Source organism: Dendrobates tinctorius, unplaced genomic scaffold, assembly GCF_039654945.1.
Source record: "Dendrobates tinctorius isolate UK_male_01 unplaced genomic scaffold, ASM3965494v1 ptg000091l, whole genome shotgun sequence".
NCBI classification, from domain to species: Eukaryota; Metazoa; Chordata; class Amphibia; order Anura; family Dendrobatidae; genus Dendrobates; species Dendrobates tinctorius.
The window spans coordinates 6,479,048-6,491,187 of record NW_027361759.1 but is presented as its reverse complement, the minus strand read 5'-3'; the positions used below and the strand labels follow the sequence as shown (position 1 = coordinate 6,491,187).

The 12,140-nt window shown below is 46.3% G+C and overlaps 1 long non-coding RNA gene across 1 annotated transcript in view; it reads left to right on the top strand.

Moving 5' to 3' along the window:
* The window catches only part of LOC141098441 (uncharacterized), a 77,081-nt gene that overhangs the window by 45,015 nt on the left and 19,926 nt on the right, over nucleotides 1-12,140 (top strand). The window contains exon 3 of the long non-coding RNA XR_012234232.1: nucleotides 2,489-2,551. This is a non-coding gene — a long non-coding RNA (uncharacterized lncRNA). The remainder of the gene's footprint in view (nucleotides 1-2,488; nucleotides 2,552-12,140) is intronic.

Here is a 12,140-nt window from a genome sequence, read left to right as displayed (position 1 = left end):
CTCCAGCGTACAACGTCACCTATGCGCCAGTCAATAACCGGATTATGTTGGTACAACCATGGCATGCCTAACACAACTGGATCAGATAAATTGTATATAACAAAAAATGACATTTGCTCGTTATGTAATGTCCCCACTGACATAGAAATTCCGGCAGTAACGAATTCCACGCCTCCTTGGAATATAGAAGTACCATTAATCGCAGTAGTCTGAATAGGCGCTTTAAGCCTTGACAGGGGTACACCAAGGCGCTTAGCAAATAAAAAATCCATAAGGTTGCCGGCAGCACCACAATCCACATAAGCCTTCACACACAGACGTTTCTTAGAAAAAGAAAGGGAAACTGGTAACAACAGTTTGGCCGCATTTGCGGGCAATACCTGACCCCCAGAGCTGTCCAGGGGGTGATGATCCAGGAATGTGGATTTCCAACAGCCAGCATTTTCCTTGAAGCTTCCAGGCTGCAGCATGCTTGAGCCTGAGAGCGACCTTCCAGGCTGTGCAATGTAACAGGTGTTTGGGCCAGGAATCAGCTCAGTCAGGAGGAAGGAAAAAAAAAGTGAGGAAAAACTGCTTTTATATGTGTTAAGTATAGACACAAAAAGCCGTTTTATTTTTGTGGCCGGATATAATGTGGCGTCTGCCTGCGGTCTGGACTGCAGCCAGACAGCACCCCGAGAAACACTGATACCCTTTACCCCTATACAGGGATCTGGATCTATAGCAGAGCCCAGGAGGCACTGTCTGAATAGGAGCAATGACCAGAGCAGGACGGTCGCCAGAAAGGTGTTCCAATACAGGACACAGAGGCAATGATATCCGAGACTAAACCAGTCAGGCAGAAATGGTATAAAAACAGTAGACAGTAGCAGAGTCAGATTCCAGGCCGAAGCCAGGGTCATAAACCAGGAGGGCAGCAGAGGTACAGAATCGTTAGGCAAAAGCAGAGTCAGAATCCAGGCCAAGAGTCATAAACCAGGAGGGCAGCAGAGGTACAAAGTCGTTAGGCAGAAGCAGAGTCAGAATCCAGGCCAAAGTAAGAGTCATAAACCAGGAGGGCAGCAGAGGTACAAAGTCGTTAGGCAGAAGCAGAGTCAGAATCCAGGCCAAAGTAAGAGTCATAAACCAGGAGGGCAGCAGAGGTACAAAGTCGTTAGGCAGAAGCAGAGTCAGAAGTCCAGGCAAAAGTCAGAGTCAGTCAAACAGCAATTCACACAGTAACACGCAGGGGAACCAAGAATATATCCGGCAGCCTGCAAGAGCAGTCCCAAGGTATTTGAGGGATCAGGTCATCCCTTACAGGCCCGTGGCCTGATGATGTCATCCGGACCGCCCCAGGACCATGCTGGATGGTAATGCACCAGCCCCTTCATGACTGACCGAGGAGCGAAGCCTGCGTCCAGCGGACGCTTGCGCAGGAGCCTCATGGCTATCGCCGCCATCACTCGGGGTTGAAGCACAACGCCTCCCAGAGACCAAGGCCGAGACTGCAGGCCACGGGTCAGACGGTGATAGGACAGTCCGGGGCCTCCTAGTGGTCGAGGCTGGGACAACAGGCCCTGAGTCTGACGGTGATGTGATAGTCCGGCGCTTCCTACTGGCCGAGGCTGGGACAGCAGGCCCTGAGTCTGACGGTGATGTGATAGTCCGGCGCCTCCTACTGGCCGAGGCCGGGACAGCAGGCCCTGAGTCTGGCGGTGCCGTGACAGTTTCGTGTTCCAAGCAGGGAGCCACCAATTGGTGCTTTGCTATACTCCAAGCAGGGAGCCGCCGAAGGTGCTTTGCTACACTACTTTGTGGTGTGGGGTGCAGGTATTGGAGCGTAGTCAGGAGTCTCCACCTTACCTGGATAGTGGGGCACCACACCTCAGGAGGAGGTGCAGTACCGGTGACGGAGCCTCGGACGCTGCAGCCCGCGTCCGAGGCTACGTCACAGAATGATGGCACATTGCTAGCACATGCCGATTATGGCATGCGTTAGCGATGCGTACGATAATGGGAGGGAATGGCAGCGTTAACGGACTGCGTTTCATCGCATTATGCCACGGTGTAAAGCAGTCTGTCTAACGAACAGCCATAACGCAGTGTGACCCCAGCCTAATGCTCAACTCTCCTCTATCCTTTTAACAACGTGTCCAAGCCCTTACCAACTTCTGCCACCTCTTACACAAAAAATCTAAGATCAATCCTTTTGTCAATCTAAAATCAAGTAAAATGTTAGTGCACGCTGACAAAATCTTCCACCTCGACGTTTGCAATATCCTTCTGTGTGTCCACACAAATAACACTCTCGCACTACTCCAGTCCATAATTAACTCTGCAATAATAAGAATAGTCATACAATACATACAAATATACACTGTGTGCACAATTATTAGGCAAATGAGTACTTTGACCATACCATTATTTTTATGCATACGTATTTACAAACTCTGAGCTGTATTGGTTTGAAGGATATTAGGTGATGTGTGTTTGTGTCATATTCCAGAACTGCAACTTGCCTGGAGTGTCCAGGACTACAAGGTGTTCAGTGCTCAGACACATGGCCAAGGTAAGGAAGTGTGAAACCCAACCATCATAAATCTGCCGTTATTAACCTCAGAACTGAATGTGATAATGTTCTAGGTTAATAATTAACTACTGAATTAGTGAATTACAAGTGGGTAATGTTATCATTGGGATTAAAGACTGTGAACTTTGCATCATTAAGGCGTGTAAAGCAAAAAAAGGTGTTGCTATATTTATGACCCAGACATCTTCAACTATTTGCCTGTATATCTGTGCCTTTGATAAAAAAAAAAAAGCTATACTGTGTGTACAGGCGGCCCTGGGAGGGGAATAGAGCCCACACAATAAGTCAACACAGCCCCCGAACACATTATGTTGAACCATGCAGTCCCTCATACAGAGTATGATGATCCCACATAGAATGATGGCCCCACAGCCCCCCAAGAACACAGTATGATGTCTCCCACAAACCCCCTTCAGAGTATGATAGCCCTCACATCCTCACACACAGTATGATGACCCACAGCCACCCTGACTCTGGGGCCCCATAATGTTAGAAAATAAAACATATATACTCAATTAATCCTGGTTCCTCGCCAGCTGCAGCATTTGTCACTTTTCTAGCTTGTTTAATGGTCCAACCCAGGCAGCATGATGCAGTAATGTCATGTACTGTATGTTGGTCTCCACATGGCACCGTTTCCTTGCAGGCTACTAGCTGAAAGCCGACTGCAGTTTGCTGAAGTAAATATGTGGGTAGAGAACCAATTCTTGTCTGCTCCACTACAGTTGTTAAAAGTATTGGTGTCTTGAGGGCACTGACATTGTTAAATTTGTTATAGGATATGCAGACCATTGCAGAACCTGCCCATCTGACATTTGCCAGAATTGTCAGATGGCCAGTTCTACTCAAAATGTCATCCTTCATGTAACATGCTCATATTATTGTGCATATTGTTTTCTTCTAACCAACCAGGTATACTGAGTTTGCTAACAGAAACAACAATCTTATAATCCACAGAGGAAAGGAAGGCTGTAACAATGTGATATAGTTTACTTATGCAAGCCAAGCCTCAAGGCACTTCTATGTTGAAGAATGAAATCTTGGCAAAGTGTGTACCTGTCATGATCCAGGAAGGGGTTTTGTCTTTGGCCCGTCCTGGTCAGACAGGGGTTAATTGTTTCTGCCTCTCTCTGGCAGAGGGCGGCTATTTAGTGGCCACTCGACCTAGGTCCGGTGTCAGTTATACTCCTGCCCTCGGCTGAGTTAGTTGACCCCTTGCGTACGTGTGCCTTGTGCCTGATAACTTGTTGCTTGTTTGGTTTTGATCCGGTTCGTCCCTGTTATGAGATCTGCCTGTCCCTCTTGTACTGCGCTACCCTGTCTGTGTATGACTCTCTGCCTGTGACCTGACTACTCTCTGCTCGTCCCTCTGGTACCGCGCCGCCCTCTCCGTGTATGACCTCTGCTTGTCACACCTGAGTTTCCCTCTCTTTTATTACAGTATCCCTGTAGTAAGTATATTACATCATCTGCAGCAGTAGGATGCTAAGCCCTGCCCCCTGCAGTCACATGATCGTAGGTCCTTGTACTCTTTACTACTTTCAGTGTCGCAGGTCCTGTCTGCCTGAACTTTCCCTGCAGTATCGGACCCCGGGCCCTCCCGTAGTGTGGGTAAGTTACCCTGCTCAGCCGTGGCAGCTTGCTGACGCTGACAGGATCCTGACATTAAAACTGACCGTTACCTTTTCTTTTCTTTTTTTTTTTCTCCTGTGTGTGTGATGGATCCTATGCATGCTCTTTCTGAGCAGGTAAAGCACCTGACTCAGATGTCTCAGAAACTCATTGGGGAACAACGAGTCCTGGCTCAGTCTCAGCAGCTGATCGCTGACACTGTGCACGGGGCTTTATCATCGGGGGCTCAGGATGTTACACTAGTTTCCCCTGCATCCCCGGTTAAATTGCCGGATACCTTTTCTGGAGATAAAAAGGAATTTAAAGTTTTCAAGCAGGGCTGTAAGCTTTTTTTCTCATTAAGACCACACTCTTCTGGGGATGAAAGTCAGAGAGTGGGGGTCATTATGTCTCTGTTAAGGGGAGCCCCCCAGGCCTGGGCTTTCTCCCTTCCTACCACTGCCCCTGAGCGTATGTCAGTGGATGCATTTTTTGAGGCTCTGGGGCATATTTATGATGAGCCTGATCGGGTGCGTATGGCTGAGGACATGGCGATGAGTGTATGTCAGGGGAAGCACTCAGCCGAGTGGTTTTGCTCAGAGTTCAGACGCTGGGCTGCTGAGGTCTTTTGGGATGATGCCGCCCTCCGGGGCTTGTTCCGTAGAGGCCTGTCTGAACATCTGAAAGATGCCTTGGCACTTCACCCTCCGCCTGATTCTCTGGAGGATGCTATGATACAGGCCATCTGAATGGATCGCAGGCTACGGGCGACAGGAGTGATGCAGGTTGAGACCCCGTTATTCTCCCGAGGAAGGGGAGCCAGTCCTACATTGGAGACCATGGAGATGGGAACCATCAACCTCAAAGAGAAAGAAAGGAGACGACAGCTCTTAGGAAAACTGTGTTTTTACTACGGTGATTCTGGACATTGGAAAAAGGACTGTCCCTCCTGCCCACCGACTAACAAGCGGCTGAGTCTGTGAGATCATCTTGGAGGTCACTCAGACTCTCAGGTACCCCTTTCTTCATTTTCTAAGATACTGTTAAAGGTGGAACTTGGTGTTAAGTACTGCTTTTTCCCTACTTCGGCTTTTGTGGACTGTGGGTCATCCTTGAACCTGATTGACTCCAAGCTGGTCGCCAGCTGTAGATTAGGGACAGTTAGGTTGGTGACTCCTATAAAAATAATGGCCATTGATTCTACACCTCTCACCAAGAACGGTCTCCATTTTGTTTCTGAAGAATTCACCCTCAGGGTGGGGGCCCTTCACCAGGAGCATATGTCATGTTTTGGTTTGGATAACCTCTCTGCTGGCCTGGTGTTAGGGTTTCCCTGGTTGCAACGGCATAATTCCGATTATTGACTGGGGTTCCCAGGATATTGTTAAATGGGGACCTAATTGTTCTGAAAGATGTCTTGCTACTGTGTCTGTGTCGTCCGTTGGTCTGGAAGGTATTCCGGAGTACCTGAAGGACTATACAGAAGTTTTCTCCGAAAAAGAGGCTGAAGTTTTACCACAACACCGCCCATTTGATTGTGCCATTGACCTGGTTCCAGGTGCTAAATTGCCCAAGGCCCGCTTGTATAACCTCTCGGGTCCCGAGCGGGCTGCTATGAAAGAATACATTTCCAAGAGTCTTCGTAAAGGACACATTCGTCCTTCTTTCTCTCCCGTGGAGGCGGGGTTCTTTTTCAGAAAGAAAAAAGATGGTGGTTTGCGCCCATGCCTCGATTTTCGAGAGTTAAATAAGATAACTGTGAGAAATACTTACCCCCTCCCACTTATTCCTGATTTGTACAACCAGTTGTCTGGGGCTAAGTGGTTTTCGAAATTGGATCTACGGAGAGCATATAACCTTATCTGGGTCTGGGATGGAGATGAGTGGAAAACTGCTTTTCTCACTACTGAAGGGTTGTTTGAGAACTTGGTCATGCCTTTCGGTCTGACCAATGCTCCAGCAGTCTTCCAAAATTTCATCAATCATGTGTTCTCTGATTTTATTGGGCGTTTTATGGTTGTGTGTTTGGATGACATACTTATCTACTCATCTGATAAACAGGCTCACATTGGTCATATTCGGGCAGTTCTCCAAAGGCTCCGAGAGAACTGTCTCTTTGCTGAGCTTGAGAAATGTTTATTTTTTGTTCGGGAACTGTCTTTTCTGGGATTCATTGTGTCTGCTGAGGGGTATCGCATGGATCTTAATAAGGTGCAGGCCATTGTCGATTCGGTTCAGCCTTGTGATTTGAAGGCTCTGCAGCATTTCATAGGATTCGCTAATTATTATTGCAAGTTTATAAGGGGGTTCTCACAGCTAGTTAAACCTCTCACAGATATGACACCAAAGGGGGCCGATATCAAGAATTGGTCAGCCGCAGCAATGGCGGCGTTTCAGTTTTTTAAAAAAATGTTTCATGTCTGCTCCGGTTCTTATTCAACCGGACCCGTCAGAACCATTTATTGTTGAGGTGGATGCCTCAGAGGTGGGGGTGGGGGCGGTGTTGTCCCAAGGACCCGCCACTTTGACTAATTTGAGACCCTGTGCTTTTTTCTCTAAGAAATTCTCCCCTGCGGAGAGAAACTATGATGTTGGGAATTGAGAACTTCTGGCCGTGAAGTTGGCCTTTGAAGAATGGAGGCATTTTTTGGAGGGGGCTGTCCATCCTATTACCGTGGTTATGGACCACAAGGACCTAGCTTACATTGAGTCAGCTAAAAGGTTGACTCCTAGACAGGCTAGATGGTCACTTTTTTTCCCCGATTCCAGTTCTGTATCACTTTTCAGCCAGGATTCAAAAATGTCAGAGCTGATGCCTTGTCACGCAGTCTGGATCCAGTGTTTCCCCCGTACCTCCATCCTCCATTCTTCAGCCTGGGGTGGTGGCGGCAGGTATTTCTAATGTGTTGGAGCGGGAGATTCGGGAAGCTCAGTCTCATGCCCCTCCGGCTAAGCCGGTGGATAAACTTTTTGTACCAGTTCAATTTCGTCTCAGGGTCCTTCGGGAGTTCCGCGACTCAGTTCTGGGTGAACATCCAGGGATCTCGGCTACCCGAAAGGCCATCGCTAGGATATTCTGGTGGTCTTCTTTAGCCTCTGATGTTGAGGAATTTGTGTCTGCTTGTGGTGTATGTACCCTTGCGAAAACCCCCCATAACCGGCTGGCCGAGGAATTGGTGCCACTGCCAATTCCTGATAGACCATGGACCCATTTGTCCATGGATTTCATCACCAATCTTCCCTCTTCCAAGGGTAATACCGTCATTTGGGTAGTGGTGGACAGGTTTAGTAAGCAGGCACATTTTGTATCCTTGGCAGCTTTACCTAATGCGGAAACATTGTCCAGATTGTTTGTTGAGCATGTGGTGCGGTTGCATGGGGTACCCTTGAATGTGGTGTCTGATAGGGTGGTACAATTTGTTTCCAGATTTTGGAGGGCATTTTGCAAGAGGTTGGGTATTGGTCTGTCTTTTTCATCCGCTTATCATCCAGAGACTAATGGGCAGACTGAGCGGACCAATCAGTCTTTGGAGCAAATTCTGCGTTGCCTGACCTCAGCCCGACAGGATGATTAGTGTACTGTGTTACCTTTGGCCGAGTTTGCGTTTAACAACCGCATTAACCAGTCTACGGGTGCATCCCCCTTTTTCTGCAACTATGGGTTTCATCCACATTTTGGAGAGTTCTCCCGTTTGGACTCTGGGTGTCCTGGGGTGTATGAGACTATCCAGCGGTTGGGGGAGGTATGGCGGGAGGTCCAAAGTAACATTACGAAGGCTCAGACTAAATATAAGTTTTTTTCAGACAAAAAACGGTCCGTGGGGCCGGTGTTCCAGGTTGGGGATAAGGTATGGTTGTCTACCAAGAACATAAGGCTCAAGGTCCCCTCTGCAAAGCTTGGACCTAAATTTATTGGTCCCTATGAAATTACCCAAGCGGTTAACCCGGTGGCTTTTCGATTGCATCTCCCGTCGTCTCTATGGATCCCCAACGTTTTCCATAGGGCCCTTTTGAAACCTGTGGGGTCCTGTGGGAAGGGATAATTGTATTCCCCGCCACTGGTTTTGGTAGACGGGCAGTCTGAGTACGAAGTGGAACGAATTGTTGACTCTAGGTTGGTCTGTCACGCTCTTCAATATCTTGTGCATTGGAAAGGCTACGGTTCTGAGGACCGGTCATGGGTTCCTGCCCGATCAGTTCATGCGGATCGGTTGGTCTGGGCCTTTCATGCCAGGTATCCTGAGAGACCCGGGGGTCCAGTGGCCCCCCGTTGAGAGGGGGGTACTGTCATGATCCAGGAAGGAGTTTTGTCTTTGGCCCGTCCTGGTCAGACAGGGGTTAATTGTTTCTGCTTCTCTCTGGCAGAGGGCGGCTATTTAGTGGCCACTCGACCTAGGTCCGGTGTCAGTTATACTCCTGCCCTCGGCTGAGTTAGTTGACCCCTTGCGTACGTGTGCCTTGTGCCTGATAACTTGTTGCTTGTTTGGTTTTGATCTGGTTCCGTCCCTGTTACGAATTCTGCCTGTCCCTCTTGTACTGCGCTACCCTCTCTGTGTATAACTCTCTGCCTGTGACCTGACTACTCTCTGCTCGTCCCTCTGGTACCGCGCCGCCCTCTCCGTGTATGACCTCTGCTTGTCTGACCTGAGTTTCCCTCTCCTTTACTACTGTATCCCTGTAGTAAGTATATTACATCATCTGCAGCAGTAGGATGCTAAGCCCTGCCCCCTGCAGTCACATGATCGTAGGTCCTTGTATTCTTTACTACTTTCAGTGTCGCAGGTCCTGTCTGCCTGAACTTTCCCTGCAGTATCGGACCCCGGGCCCTCCCGTAGTGTGGGTAAGTCACCCTGCTCAGCCGTGGCAGCTTGCCGACGCTGAGAGGATCCTGACAGTACCATTGTGGATCTCTCTTATTGACAAGCAATTTGAATCAAGTTTAAATTCTTACCATAAATAGTGGTTAAAGCATCACTCCAGCAAATTTGTTTGCAAATATCATACAGCATAGGCTATTATAGAATACTTAATTAGCTCTTATGTATGACTGGTTTCTATCAGTTTTAGTTCGTGTGCTACTATCAGGTTGTCTATCATCTTGATTCATTCTTCCCTTCTAATATGGGTCCCCTAATACACTCTACATTTTTTATGATGCTAGAGTTTCATAAAAATGCTCTTGTCCCCATCTAATGGCAGCAGTGAGAGATCAGTGGCAAAGGACGGTTGTCCAGTAATGTACACAGAAGAGTCTCAGTGTGCCTAATGTGATGTACAGTATACAGCTCTGGCAAAAATTAAGAGACCACTTTCAAATGTTCAGTTTGTCTGATTGTTCTCTTTATAGGTATATTTTTGAGTAAAATGTAAATTGTTCTTTTAGTCTATAAACATCTGACAACATGCCTCCGAATTTCCAAGCAATAAATTGTGTATTTTTTTTCTGACAAAGAAAAATGGTCAAAATTTAAAGTGCTTTCAGACCTCAAATAATGCAAAGAAAATAAGTTCATAATAATTTAGAAACAACAATTCTAATGTTGTTTTAACTCAGGAAGAGTTCTGAAATCAATATTTTGTGGAATAACCATGATTTTTTTTAAAAAAAGCTTTCATGAGTCTTGATATGCTTTCCACCAGTCTTTCACACTGCTTCTGGCGCAAAAATTTAAACAGTTTTTCTTTGTTTGATGGCTTGTGACTATCCAGCATCCTCTTTATTACATTCCAGAGGTTTTCAATGGTGTTCAGGTCTGGAGAATGGGCTGCCCATGACAGGGTTTTGATGTGGTGGTCTCTTAATTTTTTCCAGAGCTGTATGTAAGGGGGTGCGCCATGAAGAATGAGGTTCCTCAGCGTTGTGCAGAATTCATGACTGTAGGTTGCCACCTACTGTCTAAACTTAACCCAGCGGGACTGAATGATGGGAGAAGTTTTTCAGTAAGGATGGATCAAAAAAGAGCCCCTTGTCAGTTTACACCTGTGGCGCAGTTACCAGACTACGCCAAACAAGACTGGAGGATCGGCCCTTATCCTTCACAGCCCGAGAGTTGACCATCACAAGTCCAGTAACAAAGACAGAGTGTGGGCCATCATCCAGAAGAGGATGTCTGCTGTGGTGATCCAGAGGTGCGAGTGAACCAGGCAATTTGTCACGGGGTTACCATGACAGTGTGGAGCCAGAAGACCACAGCGTCTGATTGCTGCTACTCTGGTGCTGAGAATAAGCACTTCTCCTTCATTTTAAATGCTTCAAACAGAGCAAACAAGGATAGGCTAATGGAGTAAAATTAAATTATCTTTATTAACACAATATATATAAAATAGAGCAATAAAACATGGAGATATAAATACTATGCTGAGTTTGAACCGCTGCCACCACTGTTATATGAGACTATAAAAGCATCAACTACACACCTACCTACACAGGAACCCCCCAGGAAGAAGCTATACGAGAAACACGTGTCGGGGATCTGCACCGCCTTGCTAGGTCGTATACCGCCTTCCTAGGTCGTATACCTTTTTCTATGCCTTTGCACTCATGTTACTTATTTATTCCTGTGCTGCTTTAACTTGCTTCTTATTAGATGCTGCTCTACAGTGGGGAAGAAAAGTATTTAGTCAGCCTCCATTTGTGCAAGTTCTCTCACTTAAAAAGATGAGAGGCCTGTAATTGACATCATAGGTAGACCACAGCTATGAGAGTCAAAATGAGAACACAAACCCAGAAAATCACCTTGTCTGATTTGGCAAGATTTATTTTTCATAATTTTTCAAATTATGATGGAAAATAAGTATTTGGACACCTAAAAATATGCAAGATTTCTGGCTATCACAGACCTGTAACTTCTTCTTTAAGAGGCTCCTCTGTCCTCCACTCATTACGTGTAGTAATGGCAGCTGTTTGATCTTGTTATCAGTATAAAGACACCTGTCCACAACCTCAAACAGTCACACTCCAAACTCGACTATGGTAAAGACCAAAGAGCTGTCGAAGGACACCTGAAACAAAATTGTAGCCCTGCACCAGGTTGGGAAGACTGAATCTGTAATAGCAGTTGATCACATTAATGCAGTCTTTGGTGACACGCTACTCCCCAGCACTATGCACCTTATGCAGTCTATGTATTGAGATGCACATATGCATTTGCATGTCATGCAGCTCCTTTCTACAGCATAATTGAGACCTAAATGTGTTGAATAGTTACTCTTTGTATGCTGTCAGGTAGATTGGGAATCTTGATGCATCATTTGTATACATAGTCAGCCACCTTGACTTGTGACAGTATTTTCTTTAAACAACTTACCTCCTGGCTGTTTTTTGAACCTTTTGCATAGGGCCATGTATTTATGATTACCCCCCTGACAGTCTGTGGAATTTAAGCCCTCTGTTTGAAGACTTCAGTCTATTTAGGCATTGGTATACTACCTTGGTAGGCAGTACCTTTTTGTATTTCCATTTTTTTAGATATTTGTGTTAATAAAGATGATTTAATTTTACTCATTTGGCCTAAGCTTCCTTGCTCTCTTTGGATTGTTGAATATTTGGGAAGTGCCATTAATTGAAGCCACCTGTTAGTAGGTTTATTAATTTTAAATGTGTTTATTCCTTCTGGTAGAACAGGGATTAATCGGCCATGTTGGAAATCCCTGTGCTCATAGCTGAGCTCGGTTAGCCACTCCTTCTCCCTTTATAACCTGGGCACTGTTATTAATCCTTGTCAGAGCTAGCTTTATTGCTGCATGGCTAACGGAGGGAGAGGAGTTCTTATGAGAAGGAGAGTTGGGGGAGTTATTAGTGACTGTTTCTTGGTTTGTATGCATGGTAATTCCTTATCCTTCTCTATTTTGGTTTATTCCCCTACCTTCACATCCCGGTGCATTCCTCTGTATATGTGAGTGAATATTTTATATGCCTGGAATTTTCTGTTAACCTTGTTGCCTTGTTTTTTATGTT